The sequence below is a fragment of the Trachypithecus francoisi genome, unplaced genomic scaffold (assembly GCF_009764315.1).
Source record: "Trachypithecus francoisi isolate TF-2019V2 unplaced genomic scaffold, Tfra_2.0 Lachesis_group0, whole genome shotgun sequence".
Taxonomy (NCBI): domain Eukaryota; kingdom Metazoa; phylum Chordata; class Mammalia; order Primates; family Cercopithecidae; genus Trachypithecus; species Trachypithecus francoisi.
Window position 1 is genome coordinate 179,907,000 of NW_022681453.1, and position 21,767 is coordinate 179,928,766.

Here is a 21,767-nt window from a genome sequence, read left to right on the forward strand (position 1 = left end):
GTTTGGAATGGGAATGATCCTGTCACCAACGTAGTGAGCATAATACCTAACAACTAACTTTTCAAGTCTTGTCCTCTCCCTCCCCCTTCTATTTCTCCCCAGTGTCTGTTGTTGCCATCTTTATGTCTATGAGTACCCAATATTTAATTCCTACTTATAAGTGAGAACACGCAGCATTTTGTTTTCTGTTTCTGCATTAATCCACTTAGGATAATGGCCTCCAGTTGCATCCATGTTGCTGCAAGGGACACGATTTTGTTCTTTTTTATGGCGGCACAGTAGCCAATGGTGTGTATGTACCACATTTTACCACCATTGATAAGCACCTAGGCTGAGTCTGCTCAGACATCTGCTACTGTGAATAGTGTTGCAATGAACGAATGGGTACATGTCTTTTTTTAGAAAGATTTATTTTCTGTCCGGGCACGGTGGCTCAAGCCTGTAACCCCAGCACTTTGGGAGGCTGAGGCAGGCGGATCATGAGGTCAGGAGATCGAGACCATCCTAGCTAACATGGTGAAACCCTGTCTCTACTAAAAATACAAAAAATTAGCCAGGCATGGTGGCAGGCACCTGTAGTCCCAGCTACTCGGAGGCTGAGGCAGGAGAATGGCATGAACCCAGGAGGCAGAGCTTGCAGTGAGCGGAAATTGTGCCACTGCACTCCAGCCTGGGTGACAGAGTGAGACTCAGTCTCAAAAAAAAAAAAAAAAAAAAAAAGAAAGATTTATTTTATTTTGCATATATATCCAGTAATTGGATTGTTGGGTTGAGTGGTTCTTCCGTTTTAAGTTCTTTGAGGAATTGCCAAAGCAATCACCACTGGTTTCTACAGTGGCTGAAATAGTTTGTATTTCCACCAACAGTGTATAAAAGCATTCCCTTTCTTCCACAGTCTGTTAGCATCTACTGTTTTCTTGACTTTTTAATAAAGCCATTCTGACTGGTGTAACATGGTATCTCCTGATGGTTTTGCTTTGCATTTCTCCAGTGATTAGTGATGTTGACCATCCTTCCATATGTTTGTTGGTTGCTTGTATGTCTTATTTTGAGAAGTGCCTGCTCCTGCCTTTTGTTCTCTTGTTAACGGGATTAGTTGTTATTTGCTTGTGGCATTGTTTATGTTCCTCATAGATTCTGGTTATAACACCTTTTTCAGATGCATAGTTTGTGGATATTTTCTCCAATTCTGTAGACTGTCTGCTTACTCTGTGAATAGTTTCTTTTGCTGTGCAGAAGTTCTTTAATTAGGCCCCAATTGTCAATATTTTGTTTTTGTTGCAATTGCTTTTGAGGACTTAGTCATAAATTTTTTCCTAAGGCTGATGTTCAGAATGGTATTTCCTCCGTTTTCTTCTATAATTCTTACAGTTTTAGGTCTTACATTTGAAACTTTAATCCATCCTGAGTTAATTTTTATATATGGTGAAATGTAGGGGTCCAGTTTCATTCTTCTGCATATAGTTAGCCAACTATCCCAGCTCCGCTTATTGAAAAGGCAATCCTTTCCTCTTTGCTTATTTTTGTTGACTTTGTCAAAGATGAGATATCTGTAGGTGTGTAGCTTTATTCCTGGGTTCTCTATTCTGTTTTATTAGTCTATGTGCCTGTTTTGTGCCAGTATCATGCTGTTTTGACTACTGTAGCCTTATAGTATAGTTCGAAGTTGGGTAATGTGACACCTCCAGCTTTGTTCTTTTGGCTTAGGATCGTTTTGGCTATTCAGGCTCTTTTTTGGTTCCATATGAAATTTACACTAGTTTTTTCTAATTCTTTGAGAATGAAATTAGTGGCTTGATAGGAAGAGTGTTAAATCCATAAATTGCTTTGGGCAGTATGGCTATTTTTTTTTCTTCTTACAAACAGAAGTTTTATTGTGTTTGGTCCACGGTCATATTTCACATTATCTCATGTAGCAGGGTCCCTAGGTGGGGATCCTTGTGCAGTACTTGGCAGGGTGCGTGGCTGGGGCAGATGAAGCAGTATAGCTGGTCAGGCCCAGAATGGGAGAAGGAGGGCTGGGGGCTCCTTAAAACCTACTGAGAGGCTGGGCGTGGTGGCTCACACCTATTATCCCAGCACTTGGGGAGGCTGAGGTGGGCAGATCACCTGAGGCCAGGACTTTGAGACCAGCCTGGCCAACACGGTGGAACCCAGTATCTACTAAAAATATAAACATTAGCCAGGCGTGGTGGACCACCTCCAGTCCCAGCTACTTGGGAGGCTGAGGCAGGAGAATCCTTTGAGCCTAGGAGGTGGAGGTACAGTGAGCCAAGATCACGCCACTGCACTCCAACCTGGGCAACAACAACAACAACAAAAGCCTACTGAGGCCACAGTGTGGGGGTTAGCATGGAGAGGGGGTCAGGCTTAGCCCCAGCAGCCCAGAATTCCACTTCCTTGTATGGGTCTCACTTTCCCCACAGGGCCCCGGTGCAGGTCTGAGGGTCCTAGGGAAATCCAGCCGCTTGGGAGCCTGAGATATTTGGCATCGTGGCCGGGCCCCCTTTCCCAGGGACTGATTTCCCAGCACCCTCACCACTGTCCCCACCCCATTCCTTAGGGGGAAAAAATGTATTTTTCTTTTGTTAATACTTCCTGAAACTTTTGCGGGTACAGAAACCACAAACTGATCAGCTGACAAAAGGGGCAAGAGGAGGCAACTGGAAACCTTCGGGAACAAGTTCCCTGCAATCCCAGGTCTCTTCTCCCCAGCACAGCTGGGCCCACAGTGTGGACGTCCCAGCAGGGAACCTCACCCTACACATATCGGAATACAGCCTCCATCCTTCACCCCATAGCCGGTGGCTCAGTCCTGTGAAGGACCAAGGCAAGGGGGGAAAAGCCCTGCTGCCTGATCCCAGGCCGCCACTCACAGACCCTCAGTTGATTGGCAGCACTGAACAGGTTAAGAAAAAAAGAAGATGAAAATACAGAAAAACCCCAAAACCCAGACGGGGAGACGAAGTGGGGGAAGAGCGTGCTGGGAGCCTCAGTAGCCAGCCTCCTCCTGGTAGGTAGGGGGATGTTCAGGGGCCTTCCCCGAGCCCGGACAATCCCCGGCACCCGAAGGAGCCCCGTCAGCCGTTGTGCCATGAGGGCAGTGCTTGGGGTCGTATATCCGCCCGCCCAGGCCGAAGACCTGGCTGCTCTGGTTGGCGCTCTGAGGGTAGCCCATCTGCAGGGACATGGAGGAGTTGTCACACTTGTTGGTTCCCAGTTTGGTGTCATAGATGTGCCGCCGGGTCCCAGGAGCCGTCATGCCCACCTGGCTGGCACAGTTGTTTGTACCCATCTGGAGGCTGGTGGTCGAGTGGTCCATAGGGGGGCAGGATGTGGTTCTTGGGGTCATAGAAATGCCTCCTCATGCGGACAGGGTCATGCCCGGCTGGTTGGCGCATTTGTTGGTGCCCATCTGCAGCCCGATGACTCACTGGCCAGCCTTCATGGTGGCATCGTCAAAGTTCGCTCCTGCTTCTCTGAGTCCTTGATGCCGATGTCCACCCCATTCTGCAGCCCCTTAGTCTTGGCCTTCTCCACCAGGGCGAGAAGAGAAACCTGCACCTGCATCATGTTCCCATTCTCAAACAGGTTGTTGGCCTCGAACAGGTCCATGGGGTTCATGCCATGACTGACCATGGCCTTCATGAAGTTGGAGAGGTTTTCTAGCTGGTGCCAGTTCTGCATGGAGCGGTTGATCTTGGGGACTGAGCCTGGCTGCAGCTTGTTCATGAGTGTGCATGAGATAATCCCATCCTCTAGGCCCTTCTGAAAGTTGGGGCCGATGGAGAGGCTGGTGAGTCCCTCGATTCAGCTGCGGAGCTCTGCCTCCTTCTGGGGGCCATGTTTGGAGAGGAGCCAGTGCTTGACCTCAGCCAACAGCCCATAGGAGAGTAGGACCCACTGCTGGTACAAGAATCAGAGCTGAAGTCCAGGTGCCCCCGGGTTTCAGCAGAGAGAACAAGGCAAAAAATTGCTGTCAAGTGTTTCAACAAATTTCACACAAATCTCATATCCATTCATTTTCCAACTTTTATGGCTCTCTGAAATCTTTATATGGTATTGACACACCCTGATTCTCTTTTTCTGAGAGCTGCCAGGAAATCAGTGTGCTTTTGAAGCCCTGCCTCTACTGACCTGACCCTACTTTCCAGCCATTGTTAACTGGACAGTTGGACCTGTCAATCCCTATCCCAGGATCTTGGAATTGGGATGCGTAGTTACCAGTGACTCCTCTGAACTGAAGACTTGGAAACTCTGGAGATGTGGGACAACTCTGTAGCTATATGCATGGGAAAGTGAAGAAAGCAAGTCTGGAGAGATGGGTGAGGCAGATGCAAAGAAAAATGGAAATGAGAGAAAATGAGAGACAGAACAGAAATATTTAAATTTATAAATTAAAATTTTAAAATAGGGACTAAGATATTGGAAAGTTAGGTGTTACCTATTTAGACACTTTTATTAATAAGTAACAGGACACATATCAAACTAGCATTAGCAAAAGGCAAGCAGGTAGCATTTATTACGACTCTACGACTCTCTTTCTTGCTTGCTTGCTCTTGCTCTCATTTTCTCCCACATAATAGCTGCAGTCCTCACAGTGACCCTATGAGGAATTTTTATCATCCCAATTTTTGGTTGAGGGGCCTGAGAGGTAAATGATCAAGTAATTTGCCTAAAGTTTGAAAGTAGTGGGCATAAAGCTCAGATCCAAATATATTTCATGTTCAACCTCTGTTTGTCATCACAACCTTTGTTCATGTGTGTGTGTGTATTCATGCTTTTTATTCACTGGCCCACTGCTGTTATTATCTGTTTTGGAATATGACAGCTCAACAGGTGGTAACTACTTTCTATTTGCTTTATGTTGTGTCTCACATCTCAGTTTCTATGTATTTCTATAAAAAGAATGGTAAATCTAGTGGGTATATAATTCCCAAGAGCATAAAATGCCTTATTTGAACACTAAGGAAAATCCTCTAGACACAAATCCAACACATGAAGAGGTTTAAATAAAACACTGGAAAATGTGGAAGGACAGAATGCTCGATGAACCCAGTCAGACAGAGGAGGCTTTTAGAGTCTATGTGTCTACAGCCTCTTCTGAGAAACAAAGTACAAAACAAGAGGAGAATCCCACCCTCCAGGAAGAAAGGCCCAGTGGCTGTGGCTGTTGCAGATAGAATCACTTGATTCCTGATTGTAGGGACTTGTCCCAGATTGGCTATAGAAGTTATTGCAGCAGGGTAGGAAAGGGACAGGCTCTGAATCCAGAAAACCCCTTGACTGATCCCTGCTTTTGCTGAGCATTCGCTATTTGGCCTTGGAAAATTTATCTCCCAGTGCTTCCATTTCCCATCTGCAAAATAATCTTTCCCTGGGAGTGCTGTTGCAAGTATAGAAAGGATGAAAAATCCTTATGGATGGCACATGGGAGGCATTCGATAGATACCATCATCATTATCACTATTATTGTGCAAGGGGGAGAGAGAATATTAGGGACTTTGCTGTACCCAAGTAATAATATTCTGGGGCTATGCACACATGGGCTTCTGGGTTCTTACAAGTTGACTGAAGCCTAGAAATGGCCAATAAGTCTCTGTCTCCACTCAAAGAGAAAGAAAGGATCTCCCGGTCCCATGAGTCTGGAAATCCTTCAGATAAAAGTTCCCTTCTTACTGACGAAGGGAACTTTGTTGGCTCACGTAACTGGACAGACCACAAAAGTGCTGATTTCAGGACCAGCTGTATTTGAAGCTTAACCTTAAACTTCAGGGGTCTCTCTCCTTCCCTTAATTCTGCCTCCCACCTTGGCTCTACAGTGTGTAAAACTTTAAAGATAAAAAAGGCTGCCAGTAGCTGTAGCTTCACACACTCTGCTTTCAGCAACTCCAAGAAAATATTGCCTTTCTAGTTGCTCCTGGAAAAGCCAGAGGGTCACACTGCTTGGACCAACTTAGCTCATACATGCATCATTGAACCAATTCCTGGGACCAAGACAAGGAAATTATATTGATGGGTTGAGACCTGGTTCCCACTCACCGTCCTGGGGCTAGTACTGAATTCAGCCCCGCCTAAACCATATGAACTGAGAGTGAGGTAAAGGAAGTTCTCCAAGAAAAACAGAGGCAGTATTAGCCACAGCAGAAGAAAATGGATGTTGGCAGGCTAAAACAACAAATACGCAGCATAGGCTCTAAATAACATTAGTGGAAACTATAATCACCAATATTTACTAAATGTTTGTTGTGCTCTGGGATAAGCACTTTTCATTAATTTCCTCACTTAATCCTCACAAAAATGACCAATGCATATATTATTATAATTATTCCCACTTAAGGGATAATGAAACTGAGACACAGAAAGGCTAAGTATTCATCATTTGTCTGAGGTCATGTTGCTAGTGAACAGCAAGGTTGAGATTTGAACTTGAGCCATGGGACTTAAGAGTCCACATGTAATTTTGTGAGCTGAATAATTCCCCCACCTCCACACCCCACCCCTACCCCTGCTAAGATAACCAGGTCCAAATCCCTGGAACCTATAAATGTTAACTCGCAGGGACTTTGCAGGTGTGATTAAGTGAAGGATCTTGAGGTGGGGGTGCTATCCCGAATTAGCCCAGTGGGCCCCAAATATAATCACAAGTACATTTGTAAGAGGGAGCCAGAAGGAAATTTGTCAACACAGGAGAAAGGGCAATGTGATGACAGAAGCAAAGACTGGAGTGACACAGTTTGAAGATGAAGGAAGAGGCCAAGCCTGGAGGCATTTAGATGTCTTGTAAAAACTGAAAAAGGCAAGGAAGGAAACATTCTCATTTAGAGCCTCCATCAGGAAATTTCTCTTCTGTTGTCTCCTCCTCTACCCTCCCCTCCTCCTTTCTCTCCACTTTTCTCCTCTCCTCTTCCTCTCTTCTCCCCTCCAGATCTCCCAGCACTGCTTGCATATGGCTCCCCAAATGGCAACCCCATCTGTGTTAGGCAGAATTCTAAACTGACGCCCAAAACTCCCAGCTCCTGGTGCATGGGCCTTGCATAATCCCCAGGACTGTGAATACCATGGATTTCTCTGCCATGATTCAGTTATATTGTATGGTACTTTCTCCTTAAGAAAAGGGGTTTGGGCAGATGGCTCACCTAATGTGGTGAACCTTAAAAGAGTCTGGGCTTTCCCTAAGAAAAAGATGAAAAGCATGAGAAGAATTCAACGGAGGAAGATTCTCCATTGCTGGCTTCAGAGAGGAAGGACAAGGGTTGCAAGTGGCCTCTAAGAACTAAGAACAGCACCAGTAAACAATCAGCAAGGAAATGAGAATGTCAGCCCTGCAACAACTACCACCACACAAAACTGAATTTGGCTAACAACCCGAGAGAGCTTAAAAAAGAATTCTTCCCCAGAGCCCTGATAAAGGAACACAACTCAGCCAAAGCCCTTATTTCAGCTTTCTGAGACCCCGGGCAGAGAATCCAGCCACACAGGGCCAGGTGTTAGCTAATACATGGGTACTGTTTTAATTTGCCAAATTTGTGGTAATGTGTTACACAACGATAGAAGACTAGTAGATTACTCCTGGGTCTATGCAATCTCTCAATTCAAACACCCACCAACTATAGTCTTTATGTCCTTAAAGAATAGAGAGAGCTAGTGTGGTGGGGCATGTCTGTAGTCTCAGTTACTTATGAGGCTGAGATGGAAGGATCACTTGAGTCCAGGAGTTCAGGTCCAGACTGGGCGACAGAGCGAGGCTCTGTCTCAATAAATAGATAAATATATAAATAATAAATAAACAATTTAAAAATGTTTAAGCAAAATAAAATCATCTTGTCCCTAGTTGGGTCAAGGGTCCACCACTAATCTAGACAGCACTGGCTGTCAAGGGTCCAACACTGATCTAGACAGCACAGGTTTTCCACCACCTACACAGTAGTGGTTGCAGATATACAACCTCAGAGAAGGAGAACAGGCAAGGTAGCCAAGCTGGCTGGTGTGTTCTGCTACTGCCCTTCCAACTCGTATGTGACAGCTTTCTAGTAGTCTATCTCCTGCCTTGCATTATGCACATTTTCTCTCACCTAACTAGTTCCTGAGTTCATCAAAGGCGAAAAGGTGGTATAGTGCAGTAAGACAAATATTATCTTAGGAGACACAAAGAGCTGGGTGCAAATCGACCTATTTGCTGTGTGAGCTTAGACAAGTCACTTAACATCTCAGGATTCCTTTCCCTATTTGTGAAACAAGAGTAATATACCTACCTTGCAGGGCTGCTGTAAGAATTAAATAAGATGAAATAGGTAATGTCCTTTGTGAGTCTTTGATAAATATCAATTCCCTTCTGCCATTTTTAATCTATTTTCTATGTCCACCATAGCAGCTGGCACAACAGTGTAAGCTTATTCCTGCATCAAATCAAACAAATAAAAACAATCCACACGCTGATGGAAAGGAGTAGGGCAACCAATAGCATGGAAGTAGCCCAATTATTACATGAGCAAGGTGTCAACATAGGAAAGGACTGGTAAGGAGTCCCCTGGATTCGAGTTCGCCCTGAAAGTAATAATGAATAACAAAATGACAGCGTCAGGCATTAATTGGAAGCATTCTGTAATGTGTGCCAGGCACTGTGCTGAGGGCTCCCTTGATATAACTCACTTAATGCCTAACAAGGGCCATTCATCGGTATTATCATTACTCCACTTTACACATGAGGGATGAGATCCAGAGAGGTGAAACGTTTTACCCAGGCTAGGAAAAGGCAGGGTCAAAATTCACCCCTGAGTCTATATGACTCCAAAGTCCAAAGCTTTTAACTACTCTTCTTTAAATCGCCATGAACATGACATTCCCTCTTTGGAAATAAACTTAAAGTTGGTGCAAACACCTGTACCCATGGAGACTGAAACTGAATGATAACATACAGTTCCTTTCATTGACTTCTAAACTCTTTTCAAATATTTAAATTTCCAGAAAATTTGTTTTAATCACAGGGAGAGAAAAACATCCAAGGAAAGGATAAGGGGCTTCTGTCTGCCGAACCAAAAGTAGTTATTCAGAAAACTCCAGAGCGACTCCATTTCCTTGCCTGGAGGAACACTCCACTGGGGAAGTCTTCCAAACAATTTCTGCTGGATTTTTAGTTGTTTCAAAAATTAAGACAAAATGAGAAGACTGTTTTCTGTCTGCAGAAGCCAATAGTCTCTGATTTTCTTTTTTTTTTTTTTTTTTTGGTTAGGACTGAAACCTCTCCAGTGGCTAAAAATTCTGTGCACTGCTTGAGGTATCAGAGAAATTCTGTGTCACCCTTGAAAAACAGCATTTCCCCCAGGAACCTGGCATCCTTATCTTTATTCCTCACCCAGACCTGGCATGGGGTCCTCACCTCTCCACCATGTAGTTTCACAGCTCACCCTGGCTGCTACAAATGCCCCAACGTGCACTCTGATAGTTTTAATAACCTTGTCCATTCCCCATTTAAGAGTCAGCCATTATTGCTCAAGCCTTTTCAAGCCAGCTGGAAATTCACCTTGGCAAGAATTCTATCCTTGTTGGACACTCCCCCCGGCTTTTCAAACTTAGTAAAAGGAATTGAGACCTCGCGGGAAAAGCCCCGCCTGTCGTTGCTTTCCTTCTAGATTATGTATGAAATCTCCCACAGGGCTGCCCTGGCTCTAGGCTAATTAGGCTGTTTTATTATACAACAGTATCAGGAAAAACTAAGGGCAGTTATTTACAACAGCCTCCAGGCCCTTGTCTCTGAGAGTCTGGAGGATCTGTAGAAATCAGGGAGCAAGACACTGAGACCTGCAGTATGATTTGCTTACATGGATGTCCGGAGTGTGGTTTTGGTGCCTAGGTTCCATTTAAATAAAGTGTTAACTAAAACCAAAACCCTGGATATTAGAGTTTGCTAAGTGATCAGCGATCCCCACGTCTGCGAGTGCAGGATTGGGCCAGAAAAGCTCTGTTATCTAGGAAGGTGCTATTCAAGGTGTGGGCCACCAATTATCAGAGACCAGCCCACCAGGAGGGAGGTGCAGACATGAAGATAAGCATTTAGAAATCTCTGTAGTTATTTGACAGTACTGGGACATTTTACAAAAGTACCAGTCTGCAACAGATTAGAAATACAAAAATTAAAAATGAGGGTTTTATTGGTTTAATGCTTGTTTTTTAATCAGAGTTTGAGAAGCACTGGTATAAAAGACAAACTGAAAAGAAGAAAGGAAGAGGGGTGGAAGAAAGGAGGGAGAGAAGAAAGATAAAGAAGGTAAGAGAAGTAAAAATAATAATCTTTAAATTATATAATTATTTACAACATGCAAAGCATTTTTGCATATATTATGACACTGGGTCTGTCATCCAAGATCTTCCTTCTGTTTTTCAAGCACTCCAAGCACCTGTCCATCTTTTTCCCTTGTTCTCTTCTTTCCCTGGGGTGTGTTCCTCTACACTGGCTCCCTCTATAATTATGATCCCAGTTCACATGTCACCCCTCAGGGAGCCTTTTTCTAGTTGCCCAACCTAGAGTCTTCTCCCTCATCCATGCCACCCATCTCCATCATGGGGCCATGTTTATTTATTTTTTCTTCTATGAAACTTAATCCCAAACTATCGTGTTAATGTATTTGCTTATTGTTTCTAATCAATCTCCCCACTAGAATATGAGTTTCTTCAGAACAGGCATGCTGTCTGTTTTGTTCACTCCATAACTCTCATGGCTAGAGAGTGCCTGGCATAGGGGACAAGTACATGAATGAATGAATGAATGATGAATGGCTGAATACCATAGGTATCAGTGTTTCCATTTAAAATGTAAAGAAAATAAGAGTTTTAAGATTTTACCCAAAAGAATTTAGAGTCTTTCCCAAGGATGCCTAGCTCCTCAGTAGAACCAGGGCTCCAAGTGAGCCTCCTGGCTCCAAAAGTACTGCTACTTCTACCTTACGACATTACCTCAGGTAGATGTTTCTGGAGAAAGATCTATAGAGCTTTGTAATACCCAATAAGAAAAGTCACATAGGGTGCATGTAGCTACAGGCAGCTTCTGCTGTTGTAAGTAAAAATCCCTCTGAAATTAAGGAGAAAACAGCAAAGGCACAGGAGATTGAGTAGCAGATCTGCTTCCTACTGAATTGACATCTAACCCTCGCCTACCCTCCTCCCTGCAGCTGCCTGCCAAAATCCCTTAAGTGCTCTCTATAATTGTAAGACCGGTAAAAGTTAGAACTCTGGGGCCAGACACACTGGAGTTCAAATCCTGAATTTTTTTTCTTACTTGGGCAATAAGTAAATTCCTACATGTCTCTCCTACTTTGCAGGGTATGTATACAATTAAATGGGATGACATAGGCAGGTGCCCCCAGGGATATTCAACCAAGATGAATTCCCTTTCCTTCTTCCAGTTGACATCTCTTTAACATCAGCTAATTATGCTGGTGGCAAGTGGATGGAAGAATGAGTACAAAACGAATGAGGATTTACAACCCACACAGCTTTTCAAGGTAGTTAAGGGCTTACCAGTTAGCTTTACCTTGTGAATGTGGTCTTTACATTTACCCTCCCAACTAAAAAAAAAAAAATTATCCAGTCTATAATCTTACGTGCAGTCTCACTGCTAAGAAAATGACCTGTTAAGAAATTGATCTTTATTTATGTTATAAAGGAGTAAATGGCTGCTTCCAATGCCAAAATACAATTATGTGAGGAAATAGTGTTCTTGAAAACTCAGTCTCCACTTTATTTCTGCTTTTCTTCTCTGGCAGCTTAACAAGTAGAAAGATTATGAGCTTTGAAAACAAATAGGGAAGGGTTCAGATCCCAGTCCTGCTACTTGTCTTCGTATGTCTAAATCTCAGTTTCTGGATCTATAAAATGGGCATAACACTTCTTACTTTGATGTATTCTTTGGTGGGCCTGGAGATCGTATAGCACAGGCTACAAAAGGTGCTCAATAAACAAGAGCTTTAATCCCTCCTCCAAATATTTGGTCCTAATCACAGGAGAAAAGGTCTGACCGCAGAAGCATAAAGTGAGGGGCACCGTTACAACAGAGCATGCCTAGAACATAGTAGGTATTCAATAAATATTTGGTGAATGAATAAAATGGAAGTGTGATTTGTTTGCAACTGTCAAAGAGGAAAAAGGTTCATAACCTGAAAACTGGCATGGTGTCCAGAATTTCAGTTGATGACATTAGCACTTATTCACAAGAATCCACCAAGAACTAGAGCAGTTTTGTCTAAAGTCTTTCTTTGGGTCATATTTCAGCTCCTCCCCAGCTTGGTTGAAGACCCCATGATCTAAGGTCAATTGTGAGTGATGACATGATCTATTAGGAGTTAGGTTGAATGTACCAAAAGTAATATGTCCATGTCCACCAAAGCGACTCTATTCTCCCCGAGGGAGGAGCAGACCCACATGGAAGGAAGATTCCAGGCTGCCACCCTCGAAGCCATCTGGCCTTGATTTAGAAACACACAGTTCCTTCCAAGCAAGGCCCCTTACTGCATCCGAATTTTCAACTGGGTTCAACCCTTCCTGTCAAGAAAATGATGCCTGAAATGCCATCCTGAAATTTGATATCAGAAGGAAGAGAGTCGGGCAAAAATTGAAGGTCCTGTGAGGAACCTCCATGCTGGGGTTTGCAAAGCTATGCAGAAATTAAGATCCAGCACTTAGCAGCAGATGTAATTGTCTGTCAGACATCAAGCCTGGTTTGCGAAGCTGTCAGTCACTGCTGTGAACTACAAAGTCACTGAGTGAACTGGCCAGGACCCAGGAGGATTTCCACAAAATGAAAATCCAGATAAAGCAACGCCAGCGAGTCCAGGGAACACTGGAATTCTTAATAATCCTGGTGTTCCCGGCCTCCAAAGCCACATCAAGGCTCCTCTCTCTTTGTCTCTCCCCAGTCCCATGTCTTCTTTCCCCCATCCTCTGGCTCTACCCCCATCCCCCGCCCCACTCCCCTCTTTTATTTACCAATTTGGCAGGATTCAATACATTCTTCCTAAGTATCAAGCACAGACTGTGCCTTTCTCTCCTCCTTTCTGCCCCAGGTTAGTTTTACTACAAAGTTGTGGCCTTCAGCCTCAACTGGGCCTTACATGCTACCTGGAGTCTTTCTGCATTTCTCTGGCCAGCACTCTCCTGTCCTCCACACAGGCAACTTCATACTCAGCAAAGCTTCTAGCTGGGCGTCACCCTCTTTACTGACAAAAGCTCCTCACCTCCTCCTTCACAGTGAAAATAGAAGCCATAATGCAAGACCTCCCTCACCCATCTACTGCCCGTCGCCCCAGTGTGGGATCCCTGCTGTTGTGCTCACAATGGTGAGAATGTTAGTGGGTGCTCAGGACCCCATTCCATCCTGTGCTACCTCCTCAGGAAACCTATCCTGTAGATCAGTCCTTCCTTCTCTCTCCAGATCTTTTCTACCAGTTCTTCTCCATCAGTATTTAATACACTTCAGGTTATTCCATCTTGAAAACAAACAAGCAGACAGACAAAACCCCTCTTCTTCCTGGGCTAGCCCTTCTGGTTCTCTCTTGCCTTCCCTCAAACCTCAGATCCTCACTGTTGAAAGCAGGTGGACACTCACTGTCCCCCTCTTCTCTCTAATGAAATTAAGAATTAAGGATTAAAGTAGACTTCAGTCAGAGTCATTCTTCTCCCATCTGATTTGTGTGATTGGGGGCATAGTATTTAATTTCTCTACGTCTAAGTTTTCTCAAGTAAAGTGAAATAAATGTTAGTTCTACTTATTGGATTGCTGTGAATATAAAATATAGCAATTTTGATAAAGAGCTTAGCACAGTGTCTGGCACAAAATAAGCTATCAAAAATGTAGCTATTGTTGTTATTTGATTTTTTTAAACTTTGCAATCTGGCTTCTTCCCTTGCCATTCCACCACCATTGCTCTTCCCAAAAATGTCATTATTGCTAAATTCAATCAAATATGATTTTTCAGGCTTGGTATGGTGGCTCATGCCTGTAATCCTAGCACTTTGGGAGGGCGAGGTGGGAGGATCACCTGATGTGAGGAAATAGCGTTCTCAGTATACTCAGGAGTTCAAGACCAGCCTGAGCAACACAGTGAAACCCCATCTCTACTAGAAATACAAAAAAATTAGCCAGGCATGGTGGCCCACACCTGTAGTTGTAACTACTTGGGAAGTTGAGGCATGAGAATTGTTTGAACCTGGGAAGCAGAGGTTGCTGTGAGCTGAGGTGGGGCCACTGCACTCCAGCCTAGGCGACAAAGTGAGACTCAGTCTCAAAAAAAAAAAAAAAAATTTTTTTCAGAATTATCTCACTTGACCTTTTTGCCACAATTGGTGACATTTTTCCTTGTAAAAAAAGATCTCCATCCACTTGTTAGTCTCCTTCCTCTAACATCCTGATACCTATAGATGTCTCTCAGAGTTTCATGCCTCAACCTACCTTCCTAGTTTTTGCTCTTTATATTCTCTCAGTAATCTCACCTATTCCTATAGGTGATTCTGTGGTATTTTAGGTATTCTATTCCTACGGCTTCTATAAACTGACAATGCCTAAATCTAAACCTGCACTCCCAAACTTTCTCCCAAGCTCTAGATTAAAACATCTAACTCCCTGTAGGGCATCGCTACTAAGATGACTCTCAGGCACTTCCAACTGTCCCAAGCAGACATTATCAACTTCCCTGCATGTCCCTGTGTGGACCATTATCACTCACCCATTTGACCTTCCAGAAACCTAATGACACCCACTTCCTTCACTCCCCTTCATGTCCAATTCCAATTCTACCTCCGACATGTGTATCCCATTTGTGTATCTCCATTCCTACTGCGGCACTGCCTTGCTTAGCACATAATTGTCCCCTGTCTAAATTACTGTCACAAATTTCCAGCTGATGTATGTGTCACATCTCTTCTAATCTGTTCTCTACTCTGTAGCCAGGAAGAGCTGTATTTGTCTAGTTCATTTGAGTCAGACTTTTGAAAATACAGAAAAGTACAAAGAATGGTAAAATGAATACTCATATTCCCACTACCCAGAATTAACAGTAATGTTTCTAAAACTAAAATCTTACCATATGGCTAGTCTGTAAAATGCTCATTGGCACCTCCTTGTCCTTAGGATCAAGTTCAAACTCAGTTGCAAAGTTGACATGACTCTCCACGATTTCCAATCTCTTCTCACCCACACCTCCCAACTCAACAATGTGAAATCCAGATCACAGCCATTTATTTGTGTTCCTCCCAAAATGCCAGGCTCCCCCTACCCTCCAGGCCTTTCCACTTTTGAGGAGGAGGGCATAAAAGGGATGAGAAACTGCCTGAGTAAGGAACAGTGCAGAAATAAACCTAAGAATGTAGTTGGCAGTCAGCCCATAGAAGTGATGTTCAGAGCAGTACCTTAGATCATGCAAGTGACAACATCACAGAATCTTAGAATTGCTCAGAAATGTATTTAAATCCAGCCCTCCTGCAACCACCCCTGAACTTACCCATCATGCCTTCAAAGAACCTATATTTGAAAAGTAGTAAAGAACATGCACTGTATGTTTTGCATGTTATGGCTTTTTAATGTACTCAAAGGAGAGTATATTATACATGGAGACAGATGATTCTAATTCTCTAAGGCTCTTGGAAGGCAGGAATCTCTCCCCTGATGTCTCTCCGGGGGGGGGGGGGGGGGGTAGAGGTGGTCTTTGAATGCAAAAGGAAAGAAGGTCGGTAACTTCAATTAAGTAGTCCTTTTCATGAAGACAGAGGAAGCATCCAAAGGTTTCTGGCAATTCCTTTGTTTTATAGAGATAGTTAAAAGGAAACCAAGAAGGAAGAGAAATCTTTTCACCTCTTGTGACAGGCCTTGCTAATTGTCTTATTTTAAGGAAACACTGGTTTTTTGTTTTGCTATCCAGTTACAGTAAATGATGCCTAGAAAATGGCACAGCCATTGTAAACCAAAATTCTCTTATTTTAGTCTGTACCGAAGTCAGTTTCCAAAAACGCCTACGCCATTCAATGCCTGATGCCATTTGGATTAACAGAAAAATTAGTGAAATATCAGTATTGCACAACCACACAAGCAGAATTATTTATGAAATGAGTAGCCAATGTGAAGGAAAATGGATTGTACAAATAAGTTGCCTAATCCACAAGGTTGTAATGGAAATTGCTTCAATTTCTGTGGATGATTTAAGATGGAAGCTTTGTTGTTTTTTTCAGAAGTCAATAGTTGTTAACTGATCACACCTCTGCTTCTATAATGATTTCTGTAAAATATGAGAAGAAAACCAAAGGAACTTATTGCTGATTTTTAAAAGTATTAATGAAAGAGAAAGAAAAGAAAACCTGTGGGTGAGTTCTTTATACATTATGCGGGGTTTTTGTTTGGTGATTGATGGTCTTCATTACGTATGAGAACTACCCACCCCGCCCGCCATAGAAAACATTGATTCTGGAACATAACTGACTTTCCAGTAAAGCGTAATATTTTCAAAGTGTTGACATTTCTATTATGTAAAAAGTACATTGCCTTTTAGAACAGGTGTTTTGGAAAAATTAAACTTGTGTCAAAATGGATATTTTAATTTGTAATGGGAAGTTAACACAGATGGCTGTAATGAGGGCTCTAAACTATCTTTTAATGTATTATTTAGAACCTTATATCATTATGCACACACCCTCAAAATGTGCAACCCTCTAAGCACAGTTCTCAGCAGATGTGCTCAAAGGTGTCAGTAATACCTAAGTGATGATCTGAACTGCATGGCAAAGTCAATAGAAGGTTGATGGAAATGTAGATTACAATGGAACAGGCTTTTGGAAAACAATCTCCGTGTGATGTATAGGCCATGCTGTTCACCGAGGGCATGGGTGTGAGCACGTAAACACACACACAGAGGAATCCTTCAGAAGCACAGTAAGGAAGTCAGAGCATTGTGGGCTCATGCTTATTTCTAGAAGCATCACCCATTGGAAGGGCTGAGTCAGTCCTTTAGATTAATATAGTGGTCATGATTTAGTACCAACTATACAGCAGGTACCATCACTAGTCCTTTAGAAGAATGATCTCATTTTATTCTCTCAACAGCTATATTTAGTAAATTGTAATATTCCTATTTTGCAGACAATAAAATAGAGGTGTGCTTCATCACCAAATTACCACATGACCTTGGAAAAGGTAGCAAGGTCATTTATTTATCCAAGTCATATTTGTTTCAAAAAGGCATGATTTCCAACTTCAACAGGAAGCAAATTTGGTTTTATGTCCGATTTGTTCATTTATTTCAAGGAATTTGTAATTGAGATACAGAGAATAGCTTGTTTTTATTTAGTTATATCCTTTCTTTGACAACAGTATGCTTTATTTGAAAAGCTGAGGATAAATATTGGGAAGAACGACATAGTACCAGGTATTAGAGATGGGTAAGGATGGCAAGAAAATAAAGCTGGAAACATCAGGGCCAAATCATCAAAATTCCATGTGCCGTCTTAAGAAAGTTGGGCTGTATCCAGAGGATGATGAAGCACCTTTGAAGGACTTTCATCAGTGGCTACTTGATTTAACTCCACTTCTGTCTCCAGGATTGAGTATAGCTCTGCGTCAATCTCTTGTAGCTAAAACCTTCCAGAATTTTCAGCCTCATGGCAGGTTAAAATTCCTAAAGCTTTTCTTCTGCAGTGAACTTTACCATCGGAAAGGAAACACCCGATGTCTGTAGACTTTCCCACCCAGCCCGCATGCTCAGCCCTTCCCGCCTATTCTTTGATAGGGTAGTTCCTATCTCCCAACTCAAGGAGTAGAATCCTCCTGATTCAAAATGACAGTGACTCAGCACTTGTAGCATGAACCTGCCTAACCGCCTCTGTAATACTTTTCTCCCTTTAGCCACCCCATTTACCTTTAGCTGTCTGTTCCTTAAAGCTGGAGGATTTATTTCACTCAAAGCTACTAAATGAAAGTATTCCTTAGTGAATCACTAATACTAGGCTAAATTCAAAAGTGTTCCCTCTTTAAAAGTTTCAAATCACAAATATGTTACACCATAATACAACCTTTAAAGTATAAACAGATCATTTTTTTAAAAAGTTTGAAGTGTGTTCTCTACAAGTTTTTTTTTTTTTTTACTCCTTTTGGACACAGAGAAAGTTCCTAATAAGAAAATGGAAAGTGCTTTTGGTGTGAGATAATCCAAAACAAACACACACACACACACATACACACACACACACTTCTTTTGAAGACTGAATGGAGAAAGAGTTGTTTAAAAGGAGTAGTAGAATGTCTACACAGATAATATCCTAAATATTTCAAGCACCGCCCAAGAGGGAATTTCCACTAGCACGTGCTACAATTTGCCACCGGCAGATGAGAGCCTCTAAATCAGAACATAAGCTTAACCTCCATCTATAAGAAATTCTACAAGCAACAGCATGACCTGGCTAGAATAATGATGTATGACTTGTGGCTGAAAACATTCCACAGCTTAACAGATGGCTCTCTTCTGGGGTTTGAGACAGGCAGGCATCAGGCAATATCCTGACAAGAGTGAAATACTGACCTGAGGAGAAGAAAATCAGAGCCCAGGGAGATGGCGTATCTTTTGTGAAGCACACCATTTTCTAGGTGTGCCCTGCAGGAAGCACCCCTTGAAAACAGCAACAAAGCAATTGCTTTGTTACAGAAGCATGTCAAGGAATTTGTAAAACAAAACCATTGGTGCAAGTGAAATTCTGTTGTTTGTTTTTTTACACTGAGATATTTCGATTTTTGTTTGTTTGTCTCTGCATTCAGAAGCTAAATCTTGTTACCATACATCTTGATTCTAACTCAAGGTTTACTTCTCTGGCATATTCCAGCCCAAATTCCTTGCATCCTCAGTCCAGATCCTCTTCTATACCAGGGAGAAAAATAAACCATCCTTGTTAACTGATGATGAGCCTGTGCTTGGTGCTATAAACAGCCTCGCCCACCCACCCAGACAGGCACTGGATTAGTGCAAAAGCAGGGCTTCCCCCTGCCACCCTCAACCCCCAGACATATCCAAAATTGAGTTCATTGTCCTCCCTCCAAAACCCAATTCTCCTCTTAGTTCCACAAACAGACAAAATTCGTTTTCGCTTTCTCTGTCTTCCTCAAGTCTCTGGCCAATAACCAGGCCCCGTCATTTTGACAACCAAATCTCTCTCCTGTCTGTTTTTCAACGGCCATCTTCCAGGCCAGCTCATCCTGGTCTCAGCCCTAAATTATGCAACTGTAGCCTGAGTGCTCTTTCCCAGCACAGTTCAAATTGAGTTTCTCATGCTAAAATCCCTTCTAGTAGCTCTCCATGGCTTTTAGAATAAAGTCCAAAGTCCTTACCATGACTTAGGAGGCCCCTCAAGTTATGACCCTTGCTTTTATGGAAATCTTCATCGGCCGGGCGCGGTGGCTCAAGCCTGTAATCCCAGCACTTTGGGAGGCCGAGGTGGGCGGATCATGAGGTCAGGAGATCAAGACCATCCTGGCTAACATGGTGAAACCTCGTCTCTACTAAAAGAATACAAAAAACTAGCCGGGCGAGGTGGCGGGCGCCTGTAGTCCCAGCTACTCAGGAGGCTGAGGCAGGAGAATGGCGTAAACCCGGGAGGCGGAGCTTGCAGTGAGCAGAGATCCGGCCACTGCACTCCAGCCTGGGCGACAGAGCGAGACTCCGTCTCAAAAAAAAAAAAAAAAAGAAAGAAAGAAATCTTCATCCCTCGCCATGCCCCACCTATCACTGTATGCCTCAATCAGTCTGATGCCATATGGCTTCCCCAAATTACTGTTGGCATGCTTGCCACATGGCCTTTGCCCCAAATGAGCATCCTCCACTAAACTGCTACTTGTCCCTCAACTGGGCTTTCTCTGCCAATAGGTAAGGCTTCTCTTTTCTCCTTTGGTGCCCTCCCTATATGTTCTCATAATGCTTTTTCAAGTCATAGAACTACCGCATCATGCTGATGTCTGGGTCCTGGTAGTATTGCATACCAAGATTTAGGCTCAGAACTTAGATGTGTTGAATGAATGAATGAAGACTTCTTGACTAACTGAATGATATACTGAATTAATAAATTACATTCCTGATTATTTTGGCAATTGATAGCACATCTCTCTGCCTCCCCACACCGTCATACTACTCACTGTGTCTCTTACCGACTTTGGCACGGATCTGGTTCCTAATCTAGTCCTTTCTCAGGCCCTCTTCACTTGGTGTACATGTGTGATATCCCTGCTGTCAGACCCTTGGCATTCCCATGGTGTCTCTGATTTGGCCTGCCTTCTTGTTTCGCTATTGTCTTTTGGGTAGGGCTAGTCTCATAGAATTAATTGTTGGTCCCAGTCACTCACTTGTCCTATTCCTGGGCCAGTCACCAATCCTGCCCCACCCTACTCATGAAATGAGGAGTCAAGCATATTAATAAACACCCACAGTTCCCAGAGTCCCTCCTCAAGACTCAGACAAAATTATGCTATTTTTGTTCCCTTAAATTGTGATGTTGAAGCAGGACACACACAGCTTTGTGAGCAGAAGTTTTCTCTGCTCTGCTGAGGAATAAAGGTCAAAGCAGAGATATGCACATGCCCTTTGACCACAGGTGCCTCCAGTGACCACTACCATGGCATCATTGGCTAATTTCTCATCTTTCTGTAGAAGAGTCACATGGCTTTATGTCAGAACAGTAGGTATCCATGCATACCCAGGGCTTAAAATCTTGGGGACTTTTTTCTTACAAACCAACTGCTGTGGGGCAGTGTAAAGAAGAGTCACCTCATCCTTGCACAGAAAACCCTATCAATATCTTGGCTATTATTGACCCTATCAATATCTTCTGCAGGGCATTCTCAATGGCCACACCCACCATCCCGTTTGCTGCCAGGAGTCAGAGGCCCACATGGCTAGGACACTGCAGCTGAGCACCGCTCGTCTATAATGTTCTCGCACAACTCTTACACTCTGAGTCCTCTCCCATTCCACCTCTTCAGGCACCATCCTCTGCCACTTCCACGTATTTTTTACAGTTACTTTAGTCTTGATTTCTGCCACTGTAACCTTGGTGCTAAGATCCTGGTCTTGACCTTGCCTCTGACACTCTCAACTCGATGTCTACACATGGACTTTCATGGTGTGTGACATATGGCTTCCCTTTATGACTTTGATTGACTCATCCTCCAGCTTAAGATTCCAACTCCATAGAATCAGCCTATCCAAAGGCCCCTTGGAAAGAGAAGGAGGGCATGGTAGAGTCAAGCAAACCACCACCTTGCTTTGCCAAGCGGGCAGCATACTTCCTGTGGATGCTCTTTACATAGACCACTTTATCCTAGATTTGTGTAGACTGAGACGTAAGGCTAGTGTTGGAAGACAAGTATATTGCAATTGACTGACAGAATAAATCAGGTGGATTTTGAAAAGCATTCATATCTATTTATGCCACCTCCAGATACCCTGCTGTCCTTCCTTAAGGCATTTTTAATTTTAAAAGTGCAATTCTTAAAACACAAAAGGTGGAACTGAAAACATCCCCAGACATCACAGAAGTGTGGGCAATCCTTTAAGGAAGAAGATGGAATCTTAATCTCAAAAGCTATTAAAAGCCCTTTTTTTCCCGTCTCTTCACCTGCCCACTTGATTGCTTTTAAGTGAAGATGTAAGATCACAAAGAGAAGAGGGTGCAAAAAATAGAATGCCATTTTTTCTTCTCCATTCTCTCATAGATAATGATGTGGGAGCACTGGCCGGTATAGACAACCA

General features: G+C 43.1%; 1 pseudogene; it reads right to left on the reverse strand.

Annotated features, from left to right (window-relative positions):
* Positions 1–2,992: 2,992 nt before the first annotated feature.
* LOC117078865 lies at positions 2,993–21,005 on the reverse strand (annotated as a pseudogene).
* Between the last annotated feature and the right edge of the window lie 762 nt (positions 21,006–21,767).